Below are 22,053 nucleotides of genomic sequence, written 5' to 3'. Positions count from 1 at the left end.
GATGAACAACCAAAAGGAAACCTGTTATTTAGGGCATCTTAACTTAGACACTTTAAAAATCACCTCTGGCCTCCTCTTGTGCAGCATGCCGTGTTACTTGTTCTTTATACAGGTACCTTATGAGTCCTAGCCGCAGCAGCTTAACACTGTGTCTTAATTGTTTTCCACATCTGTTTTTCTTTCATTGTGATCTTCCTTTGTTTTTTCAGAGTTAGGATAACTATAACCGAAATAATAACCAAAACCTAACTTTCTTTTCTGGGTCCTTTGTTGTGTGTTATTTTGGGTTTTTTTCTCTCCTATATAAGCTGATGGGTAGAAGCTAGTTTAGATTTAAAAGTACTGATTTGTAACCCCAAAGTCGCTAAGAGCACTAATCATACTTGAAACACACTTACTACTTGAATATTTATTGCCTTGAGAATGCACAGGTGCTTTTGTAATTTAATAATATACGCTGCCTTTGTAGACCTTCATTATTTGGAACAAAAATTTGTGCATAGTACTGTAGCAAGATTTCTGGATAGAAATATTACTCCTAAAAATAAAACTCTCTAAATTAAAAACAAAGTCTGTTTATGCTGCTGGGCATCAGGTATTTACAAGCGAGCTGACAAGTGACCTATTATAAAAAAAGTTACTAGCAGTGGTTTAAATCTTCTGTTTTTCTGAGGGTGATGGTCTCACTAAAATAAATACTCAGTGACAATTATTTTAATCAGTAACAGTTCAATGCATGTACAAATTTCAGATGACTACCTGGTATTGGATTTTGGTAGCTAGGAAATTGAACCGGCTGAGACCTTTATGGTTCACTGAACATAGTTCCATGAAGCTGCAATAATACGTTTTTATTCCATTTTGAAACCGGTTTTCACTCCCCATTACTGTTGGAAGACTATTTCAGAACATCACTTCTGTTATTAGAAACTTGGTTTTAATTTTTACTTTAATGGCAGCCTGTTACCCAGTACCGGGAGTGATTCCGACAAAGATTAACTGAAACGGGTAGGAGTTTTGCTTGGAGAAGGGCTGATGATTAAGCTTTAAAATATGTAGTACATTAGGAAAAAGCTCCCAAACTGGAGTCCTCAACCTGGTGGGAGTTTTTATGGTTCCATTACTACAGCTATGTAAAAACACAGCACTGAGTTAACTGTTGGTGAATCTGAACTGTCATTCTGGCCATCTCGTACCTTAGCCTGGTATGTAGGGCTGGTTTCTGTATACAGGTTAGCACATCTTGGCTTAGCTGGCCAGCTTGACTTAGCCCCAGCCTTGCTGCTATTGCCACTAAATCGAACTTCCCTTTCTCCCACACTTCTGGTCAATGCGCAGGTGAGCGCTGAGGCTTCTTTGCAGCACTGTCTAGACACAAAACCTGCACACGTGCAGCACAGCACGATTTCAATTTGTGCTCAGGTCTCCTGCCCATCGGTAGAAGATGACAGGCATACAATGGAAGTGAGACATGACTGGTATGTGCTATGGGTTCCACGCTGCTTATTTCCAGCTCAACAGGTAGCGCAGTGGCTTACCAGAAGTGTGCGATTTTAAAAACAATGCAACTTTAAGCTGATTAATGATATCTGTATACATCACTGCCATCACTGCAGAAATCACAACGGGACCTCAGAAGCAATGGTAAAGGGGTGAATTTTGCAGAAAAGGCAACCTCTGACATAAGAGGTAGGAAGAAAAATTGATTTTTTTTTTTACAAACCCTGCTAACTAGAGTCCCATAACTGTCCATAAGGATTACCGGAGAAAACACTCTCTTGGAGCCATTTTTCTTCACATCTGCAATCTCCTAAGTTTTATGCAGTCAATAAATTGACTGTTTAATGTTTGTTTGTACTGTAGAGCATTGGGACCTTGAACAGGTCTTCCCTGAGCAGTGGACTGTGCAAATAAGATATGAAAAGAGGATTGAGGATCCTGAGCTTTGAATCACAGTGGAATCAGGAATTTGGTAACAGTGGAGTCACGAAACCTGTTTTTGCTGTAGACCTATGTCTCAAGGCTGGCATTCCCAGTGGATTGTCTCACGTGTAGTAAGGGTGAGGGAAGCCCCATCTTTATTCTTCCCTTTTGCAAGGACACTACTGTCTCTCTTTGCACCCCAGACACTTATTTTCTGAAAAACTTGAGAATTACAAATGTGTCTATCTGGAACTGTCCAACGGGCTCAGAGGCTGTGGCTGGGAACAGGGGATGAGCACAAACACCTGCAGGCTGTGCCCTCAGCAACCTTGCCCCCTTTGGAAAATTGGCTATAAGGAGAGGGCTACTAAAGGTGGGAGCAAAAGCTAACTTGAAAACAAATTATTATGTCTTGTCTTTTGAATGAAGGATTTTCCTTTTGAAAACGCAGAAAATACAACGCACATGCATTGCCTGATGATTCAGGTGTGAAGTAATGCTAAAGGAATAAATGAAGCTGTTATTGCGAAAGAGTTTAACACATTTTCTGTGTAAGGATATTAGTGAGAGGATTGACCATTGGTACAGCTCCACTGCTACTGGGAAGAGCCAAAGCGCTGGCACAGAGTAAGCTGCTGTGACTACTGGCCTCTCTGTTTAAGACAGATGTGTTCTGAACCGGGCCAGAGAGCGCTGCACTTAAAATGCCAAAGGAGCTATATCTACACTAGAATTCATACTTCGCTGCACTGTTATTAGCAACAGAAAGTTTTTACTGGAAAAAATACAATTAACATAGACACAGTCTACTAGAATTGTAACCATTCTGGTTTTGCAAATGATGTAAGTTCTCTTTAAAGGCTAGAGGTACAATACCAAATATTTAGAGAGGTTCTTAGCATTAAAAATAAATACACATCAGTGCACAATGCATACAAGAGAATTAGTTAGCTGACATTTATTGTATATATGCAATTATATGATTTATTTGTTGCGTAAATCATTTGAATGAGCAAATTCAGGTGCATGTGTGTAATGAAACTCAGTGTTTAAAAAGCTTGGCCTCCTGTCTGTCTCCTTCTCCAGGGAACGCAATGGTATCTCTGGAGCAGCCAGGCTGTTACTAAACAGTGGGAAAATTGCTTTTGAAGCTTGTGCTTGCAAAACATTTTTTTTCCTTGATGTGTAGTTTCATTTGCTTTCAGGGATGCAAGGATGCAAAAAATGTTTTTCATCAAATTAAGAAAAATGAAGGTGCTTCTGTAGCAGACTAATTACATAGCTATCTAAAATAAATGTTTTGTTTAACGCCTGATTTCTTCTTTAAATACATAAATACCAGCTAGTGTTTTAAAGCTTCTGTAGCTGTGAATGGCTCTGCTGTCCCTCACTGCAAGCTACATTTTTATTACTTCTTCCCAAGAAATTTATTTTGCTGACATGGGCCCTAATCCAGTAAAGTGTTAAAACACATGCTTAATTTTAAGCATGCGAGTAAAGCCAACAGAACTCTTCCTATGCCTAAATTTAAGCACAAATTTGTGTTTGGCTTAGCTGGGGTTATAGTTTCTGGGTTATGTTCTTGAGGCTTGTGTGTATTTCGCAGAATGGGCACCCTCCTGATGGAAGAACAGATTTTCATGGGTTTTTAAGGTATTCTGTTCTTTATCAGAAGATCTTGAGAAGAAAAATGTACCAACAAGTAAACACTAAAATTTTTGGACATTAATGCATTCCTTTAAATATGTACGTTATGCAACTCCTAACAAACTTCCCACAATTTCCTCTTCTACCTCTACGTGACATTGTAGTAGCTGAAAACAGCTGAGATACTAGCTGGTTGTTTTCACGAATGACCACCTTATTTTCTGTATTGGTTTTCCTAGTTGTATTGAGCATTTTAGCTTGGAGACGGGATGACCATTCTTAATTCTAGTGAGCTGATGAGGTAGAAGTTCACTATTTCTTAATATTTTGCTCTGTGATACTGAAGCATTTTTAACTGTGGGTACATACAAGTGCTCTTTTCCCACAGGAAAGGTAAAAGCTTGAGGGATGATGACTGAAACCTAGCTCAACTTGGAACTTGAAAGTCACACAGGTAGAACAGGAACTTGGTGATTTTGACGCAGTAGCTAGAGGATAACTGGTTACATAGTGAAATGTATTCCTGCAATTTTCACTCCTGCTGGCAATCTCAGACAGACCTAGGACAGAGTGGACCTGGAATCTGAGCTGCCTTCTCCTTACAAGGGCTTGCATGAGATACAGGAGGAAACAAACCGGTACAATGCGTATATAAGCTTACCTGACTGATTCCGTTTTGTTACGCCAGTGAGTTTTCTACAGAAATGGAGAATCCGGTACCGTTCTTCATCAAAATCTACTGTTTCTAATACATATCAGCATTAGAAAGCTCTGAGTTACTTTTTTTTTTTTTAATATGGGGTGGCTTAAAGGCTTTGTGTGTTTCATTTGTACTATGCAAGCTGCCAAGCACCACAGCTGAAGAGAAGAAAGAATGCAGGGAATCTGTACTAAGCTTTAATTTTACTTAATAGCAGGCACAGGATTTGTTCAGCGAGTTTTATTATTGCGTGAGGAGTTAAGGTAATTACAGCAGTGGGGCAGAAGGCCAGAAGATGATGGAGAAATCTAATACCATGAACCATTTAGGTTTAGAGAGTACTTTGGGTTATTTTTTAAAATATACTAGCCACCTACCAATAACCTCCTCCACATTTGGGGGAATTTAAACACAATATAATTATTGCACTTTGTGTGTTAACATATATAATAAGATGAAGTATATTGCAGTTTGCACTCTCACATTTACAAAGTGTGTAAAGGAAAGGGATTTGGCTGAAGTCAATGAGACAGAAGAGGTTAAAATCAGTAGCTGGAAAATGAAAGAGCTGTAAGACGTTCTGCAAGGATTTTTACTATGAAAACATTCATGCCTGATTTGAATCTGGAACAGGAAAGTCATTTATTTGGACTTCAAGGTAGGTTTCCTGTCTCAAATCAGCAAGTTATACCTGTCCACAAAAACACTTAAGTCCATTCTTTGCCTCAGGTTTCAACACAGTGCAAAGTTTAAGCACGTGGTTGAAAGGTATCCTGAATAAAGATGGACTTTAGCAAGAGACTGGGCGTTCTGCTGAATCAAGACTCTAAAGACAGCAGTGACTATATGCCAGTATTATATAAATCTTACAAAAAGCAGAAATTTATTTTTATCATTACTTTCTACTGAATTTCCCATGAAGCATAGGAAACAGTAGACTTGGGAAGAAACATAGCCAGTATTTCTTCTGAAGTATCTTGGAGCCTCAAATGGTCTTGGCTTTCTACATTTTATGTCACTGAGTTACCAAAAATAGTTTCATAAAAGAGGCATATGGTAGCATTAAATAATACTAAATTTGTCTCCCTAGTAGGTATTGACTCAACTGTATGTCATGTGAACATATATGAGCTTTTATTCATACATTTTTAAGTCTCTTATTCAGAGCACTGAAAGATCTGTAAATTGTTGATGCTATCAATGATGCACTTTTTCCGACTTAATCAAAAGATTGATTTAATATGGCAGTCTTTCCCAGTTTTAAAGCAATTATTTAAAAAACTTCGGACTTGCTTTGGCTAGGCTAAGACATTTTCCTTCAAGTGGAAACATTCCTCTAAGGCACTCATGATCAATATAAATGAACGGGGTTTTTAAGATATTGGAAAAAAAGAAAGTCTTACCAAGTCTCCAAAAACATGTTATTTCGGTATGTCAGATTAATACATAGCCTACAATAACGCTCCACTGTAACACAGCTCACTGTGCTTTTAAAATTGAAATGCCAGGGTAGGCTGCCTCTCTCAATGGATTTCCCTTCTGCAAAGGCCTTATCCAAATCTTGCGAGGCTGCTAGAACTCATGAACCACTAAGGCACCTCTTAATCATATCCTTATCTCAAATGTCATGTTTGCTCTCTACTCCTAAATAGATGAGCTGTTAGGAAGTAAAAAAGCTGGTGCTATCTTGAAGAAAGGAAGGGAGCAACCTGGAAAAGCAGAGGAGTCTCAACAGTGATAGCGGAGCTGTTTTGTGTACTGTGGATTGAAAAGAAAAACATCAGGGCACAACAGCTTTTCGCAACTGCACATATGTACAGTCTAAGCAACCAGAGTTCACTATAGTCTTTGAATAATTTGACCTGAAACCCATTTCTTTACCAAAACATTTTCTTCTACTTGAATGATTATACTTGTTTGTTATTTTAGGATTGTTCATGAATTCTGAGCTCCTAGAGCTGATGTTTCTGATCAAAGAAGAGTGATTTGGGTTCGGTTCACTTTTTTAAACCAGACTTAGAATTACACTGACATTTAAAACAGAAGGAAAAGATAGTAAACTAGAATATTGAAACTACCATTTCCAACACACTTCTCCAAATAAACATCAATAGCTGGACTATTCCTACAATGGAAACAAAAAGGGGGTTTTTTTAAAGCTATTACATAGTATAAGCACTCATCGTGGGGTGGGGGAGACAAGTGCTGAGAACCTTCACTTGAGCAAAGCTACACTGCGTATTGATCACAGCTTTGGCTTTATGCTGAGGCTCTGCAGTTGAATTTACTTCCAAATCCAGCATTATCCACTTCTCTACACCAGGCTGGTCAAATTATTGTACTATGGCACACAGCTGATAACTTCTAGATAGAACAAGAAAAGTACAACGCGTGAATCTTGTGAAATAAGGTTAATTTCTGTATTTCCTTGTCACATTATTAATCTGAATTCTAACTGTTTTTATAGGAGAAGCTGTGGATGTAACCTCAGACTGGGAGCTTCCAAGGACTGTCCTTTGGCCAGTGAATGCTACCTGTGTTTTTGTCAACCTGAAGACTGGCAGACCTTCTGTCTAGAATAATGAAAAAGAAATTGCCAGGTAAACATCCAAGGGAAAAGTGGTGTTTTTAAAGCTGCCAATGCCACCTTTTTCCACTGCAGAAAACTAATTTTAAACTCAATTTCAGAAATAATTATGCCAGTTGTTGTGGATTGGTTTTAACTGGACTTGTTCTCTTACCTTTTCTAAAAGGCATTCTCAGGAAATTTCAGCATCAGAAATGTCAGTACCAAGCTGACAACGTTGACTGTATTTTTGCAGAAACGGTTTTCCTGTACAATGTGTTTAGAGTAATTCCCCATTCCTATTTATAATTTCACTTTCTTGCAATGAAGAATATAAACAGTCTGATGAAGGTTTTAAAAACATGAACTCATACCTTGTATGGCCAAAAAAATGGGTAATACCTAAAATCTGTGGGGAAAGAAGCAAGGCCCTGAATCGACTGGACTGCTGGGCAGGCAGCTCCCTGTGCCTCACCGGTGACTGAAGCCTTGATTTGCACCACGATAAGAGTTACACCCAGATTCTAATAGTAGATAGATCCTCCTAGTTCTTGTGGCAGATACATAGGAAAAGAGTTCTTTTCTGAATCTCAGTACATAGAACTATTTTCCTAAATACATTGTTCTTTGATTTTGGAAAGCTGTTAAAAAAAATTATTCAAAATTAGCCATTATAGAGGAGAGAAGAGCAACTTTAGCAACGGGCTCAGACACAGATGCAGCGTGGAGAGTGTGGGAGAGGACCGTGCAGCTCACTCACGTGATCCCAGTGCTTACGCATTGCAGTAAATACTGCTGATGGAGCAGTGAGAGATGGTCTTCCACTTTCCTGTGGCAAATCCCTGTTTTAGCAACTGTAGGCAAAAGGGTCAAATATTTAACTTGGTATTAAACTTAGCAAAATAAACTCAGTTTCTAGTGCACAAAATGTATTCATGTAAGTATACTATCCCATCTGTCTGAAAGGTCAGGTATGGCTTAGCAAAGTTTGAAACGGTTGTGCTGGAAGAGTTGAACAGCGGTGTGCTTGAGCGGATGACCGGGCAGATCATGAACTGCCTACAGCATGGGGCACAAAAAAGAAAGGTTTGATTAATGTATCTGAACAATTACAGTGGAGCAACCCCGGTACAGCTCTCTGTGATCTCATCTTTCCATTGCGTCTTCTTTCTAGATGCCCCGTTACTACCCATTTTTGTAAAGGACTGAATTCATTTCTGGCTGGGTTTGGGGAAATACTATTTTGTTTACAATTAACAAACAAATTTCAGCAGATTCTCAGCCCTGTATAACCTTGACTCAATACAGGCCGAGTAATAAAGTTTGGGGACATGCGTTTCATGCACCATGCTGCTGATGTACAAAAGAACTGCAGACTTCACTGTTGTAGCTTATGAAAATGACTGATTCTTACTGAAATGTATATACACACCTGTATTTCTACATTTTGGGCAGGGGGACTGTCTTCTTTTTTCCCTTTTTTATTTTTTTTTTCCTCCTAACATAACAACTCACTATTAGGCTCGTTGGTGTCATTTTCTCTCTCTCCCTGCCTACTCCAAGCAAAGCTAGTCTCTGCAGTTGCTTACCCTGGGATTCTCTCTGTTTGACAATTTTAACTAAATGCAGTTGACTGGGTTGGGTTTTTTCTACGTGTTAATACTTTCATTTGGAAAACATATTTTCAATCATTTCTGAAAATATCCATTGTTGCAATGGCAAAGTCAATTTTATTTCTTGTAACAGAACACTTAGCCTAAATTGTCACAAATAATTTAGTTCCTGCCTATTGCACCTGTGAGGTTTTTATCAGTTTATGTCATTGTATCTCTCAAGTATCACTTGGCCAATCTAACAGTTGATGTCTTGTGGAGAAACTATGGACCTCTCTCATCACTCCATTGCAACGGGTAGCGCAGCTTTTAAGGTTTGAGATGACTACGGCCTGGCAGTTTTGTAGTTCCTTTCATACTGGAGTGCACTGGAAGTCACTGTTGCCTCTGGGAGCTAAGGTGGGGGGAAAAAGTTTTTCTCTCTACTGATTTCTGCCCAGTACCAGTGCTGTATGGGGAAATCTGGAAGCCCCACCACATCCCTTTCCCCGCCAGGCCCCACTCTGGATCGCAGGGTTTCAGACAGTTTCCTTCCGCTAAAGGTGACAAAGATTACACTATTTCTGTTTGCGACTGTATTTTGCAGAGTAGGATTACCCAGGAGCGGATGGATGGACTGTCCATTGTTAGACAGCACCTGCTCACTGCAGGGAGGAAGGAGGATCCAAGACACGCAGGAAGAAAGGAAATACAGGAAGAGTGAGAAAGAGCAAGTGGTGTAAGGTATTACACCCCCAAAACCCTATTGATTTACTGGATGATTTCACAAACTCATCTAAAAGTTGTCCTTTCACGTAAGAGGAAACTTCCCGAATTACGGAAATACAAAGACCTACCTGAATGCCCCACTACAATCAAAGATGCCTGTCTTTCTATCGTAGGAGGAATTTGATTCCTATTTTCAAGTCTGCACGTTAGGACCCACGGGGCCTCCCGCCCCCAAGGCTGGCAAGGCTCCCCTCCTACAGATCACGGCCTCGCTGGCCCTGCAGACCAGGTCGGGGATCCCTTCTGCAGATGTTGGTGGCTGCCGAGCTGAGTGGGGAAGAGGGCTTCACCGGCCAGCGTACGGGCCCCTGCTCGCCTGTCGGCTTTTTGGAAAGGGAATTAGGCCGAGCCGTACCTCGGAGGGATGATGGAAATCACGTACTCAAAGCACCAAGAAATTTAGAAAGAGCACCAGCATTTCCGACAGAAAGCGTCTGGCAATTCCCTCTCAGAACAACTGTTTCGATATAGGTGTGGGGTTTTTAATTAATCCTGCTTTTCCTAGTTTCTTTTTCCCCGTGCAGATGCTACCCTCTGCGGTGGCTGCCCTTCCGCCCTCAGCTCTCTTAAACCCCGCTCCGGTTCCCGCCGGCCTCCCCTTCCCCAGGCGGGCGGTCCACCTACCCACCCCCCGCCGCCGCCTCCCTCCCCTGGCGCCGGGCCCGGCGGAGCGGTGGCCACGGCCAGCGGGGGAGGGGGATGGCGGCCGGTGGGGCAAGAAGGGGCGAGGGAGGAGAAGGGGCCAGGGAGGAGAAGGGGCCGAAGGGGCCGGGGCGGGGCGCAAGCGTCCGCACGTCGCGGCGCCGAGGGTCGCGGCGCCGGGCCGAGCCGCGGCTGCCCGGTGGCCTCGCAGCCCGGGGGGCAGGAGGGGGAGGCGGCGGTGCGCCGTCGCCCGGGCGGCGGCCGCTACCCCACGCGCTCCGCGCGCGTGCAGCAGGGGGCGGGGCGGCCGGCGCGCGGCTCGGGACGCCCGCCCCCGCGTAGCGGGGAGGCGGCGGCCCCCCTCCGCCCGCACCGCGCGCGCGGCGCAGCCCCCGCCACGCCCCACCCTGGGGGCGGTGGCGGCGGAGACCCCGCCCCCGCGGCCCCCTCCCCCCCGGCGCCCATTGGCGCGCGCCGCATCCCGTTAGCACTCGGGGCCCGGTCTCGCGATGCTGGGCCGCCGCCGCCGCCGCCATATTGTGACACTATTTTGATTTGGAGCGCAGCGAGCGGGGGGAGGAGGGGGGGGGGGCCGGGAGCGACGCGCGGCCGGAGCGGTTCCAGCTGAGGACGGGAGCGGCGCCGCAAGCACCCAACCACCCACCCCCGGCCTCCCCGCTTCTCCCGCCCGCGGCGGCAGCACGGACTCCCCCCTTCCCTTCCTCCTCCTCCTCCTCCTCCTCCTCCTCCCCCCTCGGAGCGGAACGGCGGCGGCGGGAGGCTGCGGAGCGGGTCGGGTCGGCGGGGTCCCCCCTGCCGGGCGGAGGCGGCGGCGGCGCTGGTGGCGGCGGTAGTGGCGGCGGCTGCCGTGGTGGGGGAGGCGGAGGAGGAGGAGGAGGAGGCGGAGGAGGAGGAGGAGAAGCAGCAGCAGCAGCAGCAGGGTAAGGCTGACCCCGCCGAGGCGGGCCTGGTGGCAGCTCCCCGGGCTGGTTTCCTGGCGGGGCTGGTCCCATCCCCGGCGGGCTGCAGGGAGAGGCGCGGGGGGCCGGTCCGGCCCGGCCCGGCCCGCAGGCCCGAGAGGGGCAGGGGGCCCGAGGCGCTCGCGGAGCCCCTCTTCTCGCCCCGGGCTCTGCCAGGGCGAGGGCAGGGGAGGCCTGTGCGCGGGGAGGGAGCAACCCCCGGCACCCCGCTCATCCCGGCGTGGTGGGGCGGGGTGGGGGTGGGAGTGGGAGTCAGCCTCCCCGGCGGGGTGGGGTGGGAGAGGAGGGCAGGGACGGGAAGCCGCCGCGCAGCGGGCGTCCAGCGAGAGATGGAAACTTATTTTCCTTCGCGAGTCGCTGAAGCTTCCCCCGCGCGGGGAGGGATCCGGGCCTGCGTGTCGGGGGGCGCGGGGCGGCGTGCGTGGCGGCGCCCCCGGCCTGCCCCGCGGCGGGGGGCTGCGGCGGCCCGGGGAGGAGCGGAAGCAGCCTGCCAGCGGGCTCGCCTTGCCGGGGCGGGGGTAGGGGGTGGGGGGGTCTGGCCTGGCGCCCAGCAGGTGACAGGTGTGAGTGCGCTGGGCGAGACTCCGCCATTTGGGGATGAGTAACGAAGTGTCGGAGGTGTGATTTTTTTGGTGCCTGGTATCTTTGCGGGGGCTGGCTGGGCTCGATTCCATATATAGTATATTTGGGACGTTAGTTTCCATTATTCAAGTCAGTTTAATTGTTGAGTAGAAATTCTTGAAATGGTTCTGATAAGAGGGATTTCGAAGAGTGGAGATGCATACGGTTTCTTTTTTTTCATCTCTTTTTCTGTTTTGTCCCTCTGAGAGACCTGGGAACGCTGTGCGGAGGTGTGTAGTACTTTGTCTCATTCATTGAAAGGCTTGTATTAAGTGTCTGAATGCTCAGTCCTGTTAATGTTGCAAGGCCTTCAGGGCAGGGACCCTGTGTTCTTTGTACTGTACCCGGTAGCTCAGCAGACCCTGGTTTCTGCCCGACACCTGTAGGTGTTTCTGTATTAGTGATAGTAAGTACGTACTTAAAAAAGGAATTCCAAAGGAATACTTCCTAGCAAGGAGTGGGTTTCAGGTGTGGCTTTCTAGTCATCGTAAGTTTTTAGGGTATTTGATATAGACTGAATAAAGGTGTTTCTGAAGTTCAACTGTAGAACACTGAAAATGGTGTTGCATATAATTTAAACATCTACATAAGTCAGAGTACTGAAAAAAACATACGGTTAATACAGAGTCATTCTCTTAGACTGTTCAAATTGGTTTGTATCATAACTTTAGCCACCAAAATGGTACTGCACATGCTCTACAGTAAGGAGGGCTAGCGACTCTGTAGCAATAGCACTATATTCATGATTGGCCACAATTTGCTGAAATCGGGAGTAATTTTCAGCTTAGCTAATGATTTACCAGATAACCAGGCATTTGCATCTCATATACATATTTCAATTATTTGTTCTTTATCCGTATTATTGTAATAGGGTTTTGTTAAACCTCAGAATTTTGATATCTGCTTTTGGCAAGAGGGAAGTTCCACTGACAAATTAGGAGACACATGTCATCAGCTTCAGTAAGTTCTGCCCTTCAATTTAAATGAAAGTTTCAGTCACTTGTGGCTGTTATCCATATGTTAAACTTATGGAGGCTTGTCTGTAGGTAGTACCTTGGCTTGCGCTGCAGCAGAATGGATGCTGAACTGACTCTCAATTTCTTTTAAAAACTGAGAAGACCTGGGTGGTTTTTCTCATGTTGCTTCACAGGAGAACCTGCAAAGGGGAAGAGGGGAGGAAGGTGATTAGAGGAGATACTCAGTTGCGGTCATGCCGATTTTGTTTCTGAGAGATGTTTGATAAAGCATCATCCCTGTCATTGCGCATGGGGGCAATGCCATCTTCTTGCTATGCTACCCTTGCTTACACCAGCTTTCAAAGACTTTGTGAAATGTAAACCATTTTCCTTCTCAACATCAAGAGAAGTCAAAGGGTTCTTCTCTCTTCCTTTAAATTTGCTGATATAAAAATAGAATTCTTGAAAATGGGCATTCTTCCTATGACAGTGTCCTGGCAGAAACTTCTCTTTTCCAGCAGTGACAGGATGGAAGAAGATAGTGCGTTTTCTCACCCTGGCATTGCTTTGAAGGTTGAGGTCCTTTGTTGTTTTGTAATGGCTTTATAGATAACTGGTACGCTTTTCAAGCCTTGTAGAATTAAACCTGTCATCTGTTGAAGAAATTATTCTCAGCAAACTTTTTTTTTTTTTTTTTTTGCTAGGCAGCTTAAAGAGCTTTTGGCAAACTTATTTCTTTGTGAGAGTGTACTTTGAAACATAAAACTAGATTGCTCTTCATCCTATTGCAAGTGCCTCCTCCTTATCATGATCTCCGTGGCTGGAAATGTTGGTGAAATAAGTTGGTGAGATGTGACCTCAAGTTTATAAAATGACTGTAAATTTAGGACTGAGGGATCAGGCTGATCTTTTCTGAACCGCTGCAAGCGGAATGCTGAACGATGTTGCTGTTGGTGCTTTTACAGGAAATAGAACAAAAATTCCAGTGATTCAGAACTGGATTTTTTTTAAAGCTATACTCAAAACTCAAATATTTAAATGATTGAAATGAAAGTTAACTTTTTTCCCACTAAGGTATACGTGATTAAGTTGGGGTTTTTTTCTCTTTAATTGCATAGTAGGTTATCTCAACTAGAAACGTATACGCTTTCTATTTCAAACAGGAAAAACGCTGGTGGATGTTGTAAAACTTCTTGAGCCCTGCTTAGCAAACTGATCTGGATTGGATTCCGTATATTTAAATGCAACTGTGAGAGTGAGAAAGCTGTCAGATTCACAACTGGATAATTTTTTTTTATAAACTCTTAATTGTAGTCAGACGTTTCAGTATAGTAGTTGTTTCAGTTTCACCCTCTCTTGAGAATGCTTACCAAAACATCACTGTCATAATATTAATGCTGTCCCTGACAAAAGTTTTTGTAGACCTTTTTCCTAATTCTAGTAAAATTAGGAACTTATTTTTATTGAACTGATCAGCATACTCAACTCTCATGTGAGAGAGTATTCCAAACAGTATACAGATGTTTACTGAGTTCTTTCTAGCTTTGTGTTATGCTGCCTTTGGGTTTTGGTGTTCCTTAATTGGTAGTAATTGGGTTCTAGTGAAACCAAGTGAAATAGCTTGATGTAATTAAAGTTGAAAGATCTGTGTTGCTTGTATATGGTATCCTGATATTCCTGGAGCATGTCTGTTATTAAATGAATGGCATCACTTAGGATGTTCTTGTTGCCATAGGTGCAGTTAAGGTGTAGTTAAATAGTTAATATTTTTAGAACGTGTTAGACCTTTTTTTTGGTGGCAAGAAGTTAAGCATAACTTATGGTAATGTGCTAAATAAACTTTAAGTTAGTATCTGGCCACAGAATTTTACAAAAAAAAAAAGATTCTTTTGTTTAAAATATATATTATATTCTTAGAAAAATGCTATGTGTAATCAATTTTTGCAGCAATATGGAAAATGTATAGCTCTTTCCTATTCTGAGCACAGATGAAGATCAGATTTCACTGTCTTTAATGATGAGCGGTTTAAAACTCATTCAGATCCTGGTTGTACTATAAGCAGAATTTAGTTTTTTTCATTATTTAAAAATCAGTGTTTCAGAATGGATGTAAAACTTGTGCTCCCTTTAGTGTTTAGAAAAGCATTAACTTGGGAACACAGAGTGATAGGAAAAAAACCCTATATGTTTCTGTAGGTTGCATATACAAGTTTTTAAAAAATTTAAAACAAAAACCAACCAAAACTGTGCACCTATTAGTCATGATATTGTTAGGCTTGCTAGAATTTACAAAAAACAGGACAAAGCCACTACATATGCTCACTACTTTGATGATTTTCTTAAGTTACATAAACACTCAAATACCAAGTATCTAAAGCTTGTTCCAGAATTAATCAAATCTGGTGCTATGTGCATGCTGGATGGTTGGTCTGCAGGGTCTGCCAGTAGAGGAGAAGGCAGAGCTCCACCTGCTTTTCCACTCACTGAAGGCATGAATTTGAGTTTCTTTTTTCTACAAAGCTGCCAGTTCTCACAAAATTTGTAGAAGCCTTTTTTATCTTTGAGACTTTTACACCTCCTTTAAAATGCGCTTGAAGGTGGTCGAAGGATGCAAATGCTTGTTAAAAGGACAAATAGAATGTGTAAATGCAGTTTCTTTAAGAAGCCTTTGTTAATTAGACATGCTAGAAAATAAATTTTTGCAATTTGGGAGTTCAGAATCAACTGTTCTCACATGGATAAGATGTTGAGATGCATCTATTTTCTGTGTATTTTTTTTAAAGAAATAGAGTTGCTGTTGGTTTTTATATATTTGTGTAGTGTATAAACCCATCTTCAATTCACCTTTCTAAAGACACAAATCTTGAGCAATTATGTTTTCTTTAATCCTGTATCTCAATAAATTTTGAGCTCACCGGCTAATTTCAGCAAAGAAATTAGCCAAGGGGCAAGGTCTCAAAGATGTTACATTTTAATAACGTTTAACAAGCTTTGTTAAAATTGATGGCTTCATTCAGTAAGATCATCTCTTTATGGGAAAGTTTTGCATTAATTTAGCAGTTACCTGTATTTAACCTGCCAGTTGGCCAGCTAACAGTTGTCTGTGGGGTAAGAACGAGATATGAAGTGCAGTACTCTTTTCTTCAGTCAGTACTTGGAGGACATGAGAGGTTAAGTATATTGTGGCTAGTGCTTGGAAGAGAGGGGTAAGATAATAGGCATCTGGGATAGAGGTGGAATGTGACTACTTGGAACACAGGGGCATGGCTGAGACAGAGTGCAAATCTATGGGAAACAGTGCTTTGTTAGTTCTGCTATTTATGGGACAGTGCCTTTAAGAGGAAGGTTAGCAGCAGCTGCCAGTTTTGGTTTACTAAACAAAAATCATGTTACAATAGGTTCTTAAGAAGATGAAGACTAGGGGGGGGGGAAGGGGTGAGATATGTAAGGTTGCTGAGCAGACCGCTAACATTGTGTACTAACAGTGGCACGCTTTTGACTACAGCGATAGAAACTGTTAGGATGAGGTGGCTGTTAGATGTTTGGTGATATTGTTGCTTCCATGCACACAGAGCCTCTGCTGCTGTGCCTGCATCTGTGTTTGTATGGGTCTGATGTAACACATGGTTGCCCGAACACCTAGACTGACACAGTGCATGTAGCAGTGTGGGGCAAGAATGTGCACACCTAAGGGAGGAGTTATTTAAGCTGCATAAGAAATACATGTTATTCTCGAAATACTTTTATCAAAAGCACTATTTTATTGTTACATCATATATAGTTATAGTTTCTTTAGATAGCATGACTTAGATGTTTGCCTCATGCTAATAGTATAATTCAGTCATGTCTCTGTGGGCTGTTGCATGCAATGGTATATTTAATGTACTCCTAGGTCTAATAGATTTATCTGTGAAGATAAGCCATGATACTATCAAATTGTTTTAATAAGCTTGAAATTATTTGCTTTTTATTAAAGATTTATTACAGAATAAAGATTTTTATGTAGTTCCTCGACTCTTGAAATAAATATCTGATATACCTCTGTTTTGTAGATAATACTGGTAGAAACCAGTAAGAAATCACTGGCAGACATGTGAAATTCTCTTAACAGCAAACTTTAATTTTATTTGCTGCAGCATATCTCTATTGTTCAAGAAGATGCTTTGCTGTTATCAGGTATTTTCATAGGTGGCTTGTAGAAAGATCAAACATAAATATGTTCAGGGAGTAATTCTTAGGAAAATTCTTAGAGGCTGTCAAAGCTAGGGCTTTAGAATGCATTTTTCAAAGGAAATTGCATTGTATGCCTGTAAAAATCTCATTTGTTGATCCATCTGTTTATCAATATGTTCTCAGAATGTCTTACTTTTTCAGCAGGGTAAACTAACTGAAAAAAAAAAATACAGTAAGTTTCAGAATCTAGCTACCCCACAAGACATTAGTACTTGTTACTGATCTGATGCCTCAGAAGCTATGACTAATATGTATGTCCAGATAAATCATCTGTTTTCCTGAAGCTGTTTGGGGGGGGGAAATAATCGATTTCTTCTTTATACTGAAGATTAGAAATGCAGAAAAGTCTTTTCCCATGTAAGTCCTAAGCCTGATTTCCCCAGGTGGAAAAACTCATGAACTGTTTCACCTACATAGGGGGGAAAAAAGCACACACTTAAAAAAAAAAAAAAAAAAAGTTGTACAGTGTGGCATTTAATTGTATCCTTTGTCAATTCATGATGTGTTAAACCCGTAAGAAAAATCTCTACCTCCTGTGTCCATGCCGTGCTATTTATCTCTTTTTACAGTACTCTTCTGTCTTTTTACAGCATTCATATTTTTTCTGTTTATTTTTTCTTGCCTCTTTCCATGAGGAATTTATCTCCCCCAACCACCTTTTACTGACATCTTATCATATTTGTAGGTGAGCTAGAAAAGAGGAGATCTGTTCATTCATATCCTTTCTTCACTCTCCCTTTCCCTTGCCTAGGCAATATATGATCTATATATTACAATTGAAACATTAGTGTCCTCTTGTTTATACTTCTTTTTGGCATTCTTTTTTGTTCTAGTCTTTCTTCTTGGAAACTTTTCTTCCTCCTTAAGAGATCAGTTCAGCACTTGCCATTTCTTTCTCATTCTGTTTCATCTTCAGAGTATCAGTTGCTAAGTTTGCCCCTGCTCCATTTAGGCTTTCCTGAGAGAATGAGAGAAAAAGAAAGTGTCATGTTTTCTGCACTTGGATTTCTTCTAATTCATTCAACTGGTTCAAACTGCTACTTTCCATTTGTTGGACAAACATTTGTTTTTTTTGAAGGGGAATGGTAGGTTATCTTTCTTGGAGAGCCTTCTTTAATCTAACAGGTTTAAGCGTGGGAACAGGGAATCTCCAGGGGCTCAGCAAAAGTATGCTTAAAAAGGCATTTTAGGTTGATAAGTACAAAGCGGTATGTTTCACATTTAACTGAAGCAGCTTCATAAGCCAAAGTTTTGGTGTCTTGTTCCTTTTTTTAAAATACTGGTCTTGTCTTTGGTAAATGGGGATAAGATTTTGTGTGTGTGTGTTTGTCAAACTGTGTATTTTAAACTGTCTTGCTGGAATAATTGCCAATACCAGATTATATTTTATTTATGCTTTGGTATTGGCTAAAGAGCTTGACTTGGATTAGGCTCTTTTGTGCAAGGCACTGCATAAATATTTATTAAATAAGTCAGTCCCAGAAGAGTTTGCAGTCCCGTGAATAATAAAGTTTGTTTACCAAGATGCATATATTGGATTAGACAAAGACATTTAGCAAAGTATTTGTGTTATCTTTCATCTATTATGCCTGTTAGTTCTTCAGTCATTTTAAACTGTGCCAATCTTAAAAAAAAAAAAAAAAAAAAAAAAAATTAAAACTGCCTTTAATAGCTGTAATTCATTTAGCTGTTTTGACACATGACTTAAGATTCGTCTGAACGATTCGTACAAGAATTATGAAATTACTGAGTTAGACTCTTACCAGCTTGTACTTACTGGTAGCTAGCTTGTACTTACTGGTAGCTGCTTAGGGTAGAGGTAGGTGTTTCAAAGCTGGGAATTCTGGTGAAGGTTGTGACAGTGGATCACATCTATAATGTTTACACTCGGGGCTTCAGTCAGACTGAGAATATTTTTTTTGTAAAATGAGTTGAATACAAGGAGAAATTCGATCACTAGCAAATTTTTAAGCAATATAACTTAGTTTGTTGTGTATCTGAGTTAGGACTTTGCTATGTGTAAAAGGGGTTGCTAAAGAATTAGTTCCTCCTTCTCTACAAGAAGCACGTTTTGACCTTCCTTTCCCATGCCTGAAGAAGTGCAACACTCTTTGGATTCCTCTTCCACAGTATCTGGTGAAGGAGACTAAAACAAATTGTAAGCAGCAGGAGAGAACTGTCATTTGGACTGGAAATTTCTGTTCTCTCCAGCCTCTTGTTTCTAGCAGGTGATGTGTTAAGCAGTAAGGTTCAGAGAAAATACCCATTATTTGTTTCTTTTTTCCCTTGCATGGGGTTGAAAACCCCTGTGGTTTCCAGACTGAAAGGAAAATATCAGTTCTCCCAGTAGTGCTTTCATACACATACTGTGGAGGAAAAAAAAATCAATATGATAATCTGTTATCTTCACTCTTCTGGTGACGTAGGTCTTGTCAAAGCGGTGAACGGTACCAACATGGCTGCATCATTTTGGATGCATGAAAGTGTCATCCTTCCATAATGTGGCTGTATGCATGCAGAGGTTGCTAGTGTAGCTGCAGTTACACAGGCAAAATGGTGTTGTTTTTCTGGAAGAGCTTCAACCTTGACTTGGGTGAGTAGTTTTGGTTTATTGATACAAAATATGCCTTTGCTGCCATGAAAGGAATGCTTTACCTCTTTTGTCAGTATTTCTATGTAAATGAAATACTCTTGGAGTAATATAACAAAATGGCTTTGAGATAGCTGGTTTAAAGCAAAAAATGGAAGAATGCAAGCATTTGTGAGCATCGGGGGCCAGTCTGATAGTTTGCTGTGACTGAATAGGGAAGATTTCTTTCACTGACACAAGCAGCTGGTCTCTCGTACTTGTCTCATCTGTCTGTGAGCCAGGTCAGTCTATGTACTGGGGGTTAGAAAACTAACCAGAAAAAGTTGATTGCTGTTTAACTGTCTTAGGTGATCTCATGGAGTGAGACTAACCCCTTGATGCTGAGGAGCTGTTAGATCAATTCAGTAATTTCCTATAACTTCACACTGAGGGGGATGTTTTGCACTACAGTGGTGACAATGTATGGATTTGCCATCCTTTCCCCTTAGTTCACTGGTGTGGTTTACAGTATGATCCCACAAATAGGTTTTTCTGCACAACTGAGGTATGGGGAAGAAGCAGAAGAAGAGGTAAGAGTTTATTAAGCTGGTATTGTTGATGAAGAAAGCCTCTCATGAAACTGTAGACCTAAGAGTGGTGCTACAATAGACAAGCAGGAAGACCAGTTCAAGAATTCATCTCTGCCTATCTGTGGCACTGCAGCTGTTTATGGGGTCACCAACTGAATTGCCGAAATGATGCAAATTAAAAGCTAGCCCTTCAAAAAGTAGGACAGGAACTAGTTGAAGTGACTTCACTGTAGAACCCACATATGTGGATTCTGCCACTGTGTGAAATCTTCACCAGTGGCCTACCTGGGTGAAAGATGGTAACGGTAATCTTTCTCCTGTTTTCTGGAGATAATCAAGGTGTCTTAAATGCTTTCAGCAGGCATGTTTTAATTAGTGAGTGGTGCCTGTAAGAATCCTAGAAGTCTTCTCTTTGTCATCAAGAATGGGTAGGTTTTTCTAAGGTGTTTAGTCTTTGAATGTTGTAGTCCAGTTTTGCAATGGAGTAGGAAATTCAGGTTCCATTGAAACTGGTGAAAGTGTGGCTAATAGATAAGCGTAACTGCAATGAGGTATGTTATGGAAAGAGAGGAAGATGGAGAGAATGATTTAGAAAAGAGATGCAGCTTGAGGAAAGATGTGGTTAAAATGGGATAGCAAAACAGATGTTTTGTAAAGATAATTCCCGTTTCACCAGTCTACTACAGGGGAGTATTATTTGACCTGGCCTAGAGTTAGAGCCTTTTGTAACCTTTAATGGTTATGAGAGGAAACTGGTGAATCTATTAGATTATAATCTGCTATTCAGCTATATTAGTGAATATAAAGCTTCATTTAAAGATGATTAAATTAAAATTAATGTGTAGGTGTTCTCTTTCTTTAAATTGCAGTTTTTGGATGGACTTTGGAACATAACAGTAGTTGCCAATCTGGCCTGCACATTCAGATTTCAGGCTGGCAGATACTAACAACTTTTTCAAGCTAAAACTTAATGTAAGTGCCCATCTGTTTACTAAATGCTGTACAAACCACAAGTGTTTAAGCCTTATCTAGGTGCTGAAGTTTGACATTACTTCTTTCTTGTTTCTTGGTTGTGTTTATTATATTGGGTTTACTTAATTTTTTTGTTGTGGATTTTAGTTTCAAGTAAACTCCCTGTGACAGAGTATCTTAAAGTACCACCTAATGGTGTTAGCAGAGTTGATGGAGCTACAGGCTTCCTTCCTGTTGAAACTGGCCAAAAGAACAGGCCAAACTGTAGCTTGTGTTTCTTCAATGTAGAGCCAGTGGCAACTCTCTGAAGTGTTTTTTCCACTCCCCATCAATGAGTGGGGAAATTCTTGCCAACGCAAATGAGATCTTGAGACCTGCAACTTGACTCAACATAATATAATTCATACTGAAAAAAATACTTTAGCTAGAAAAATATCCAGAGTTAAACTAGTGTGAGATTTTGTTAATTAAAAAACAGTTGTCTTCTGGTTTGAAGTTTTATGAGACTTAGAGCAAAATAGTATTTCAGCTTTGTCTGTGGGACTTCAGGCTGCTGCCTGTTTGTGATAAGGGCAAGTCATCACCTTACACTGTCACGTCAATGAATGTTGCAGAATGCATTGTGACTGCTCAGACTGTCAAAATTCACTGATTTCAAAAGCACTTTCTGATTGCACGTTTTACTATTAGTACAGCTTTTCTGCCTTCTGTAGCTTTGTTTTCTGATGTACATGCATTGACTAGGATTTTCAATTGATTTAGGAAAAGCCTAGCAGTGCAGCTTTGTTTGTCTGCTAAACTTAAGAATTTATTGTCACTGCTTTGTCATCCTTTCTGAACCTATTGTGAGAATTAAACTATATGTAATTGAAAGGAATAATACTTATTTTGCTATTTATGGGGAAAAAAATGTGCTTTTATCACAAAATTAAAGCACAAAAATTTTTTCATGCCTTTGTTCTTGCCAGCTTTTGTGAAAAGTCCGCATCTGCGTTTTTAAATTATGCCTGCCTGTAACCCACAGCTTAGTATTTTTGCAGGACAAGCATTAGAAAATTGGAATGGGTGAAAAATTGAATCCTTCTGAAATATGAAGCTAAGTGTAATAGTTACCAATCCTTTGCCACTTTATCTGCATGACATTGTTCATCTTATCTTTCAAAAGTTGGTCTACTTCTATTAACAGGCCTCTTATCTTTATTGCAAATGCAAGAAATGTATTAGTACATCTAAGTTGTGAAGAGCTATCCAGACTAGCAGAGTTACTTTTCCT

At 41.5% G+C, this 22,053-nt stretch overlaps 1 protein-coding gene across 3 annotated transcripts in view; it reads left to right on the top strand.

Annotated features, from left to right (window-relative positions):
• The first annotated feature begins 10,700 nt into the window (after positions 1-10,700).
• TAB2 (TGF-beta activated kinase 1 (MAP3K7) binding protein 2) overlaps positions 10,701-22,053 on the top strand; it is a 68,125-nt gene continuing 56,772 nt past the window's right edge. The window contains exon 1 of one of the 3 annotated variants that reach the window (XM_076333882.1): positions 10,701-10,800. The gene's annotated coding sequence lies outside the window, so the exon portion shown is untranslated. Of the gene's footprint in view, positions 10,801-11,413; positions 11,691-20,762; positions 20,781-22,053 lie in introns of those variants that run through there. The other 2 variants (XM_076333883.1, XM_076333884.1) reach the window with 2 other exon arrangements.

The sequence above is a fragment of the Aptenodytes patagonicus genome, chromosome 3 (assembly GCF_965638725.1).
Source record: "Aptenodytes patagonicus chromosome 3, bAptPat1.pri.cur, whole genome shotgun sequence".
Classification (NCBI taxonomy): Eukaryota; Metazoa; Chordata; class Aves; order Sphenisciformes; family Spheniscidae; genus Aptenodytes; species Aptenodytes patagonicus.
This window is presented reverse-complemented; position numbering and strand designations above follow the sequence as displayed.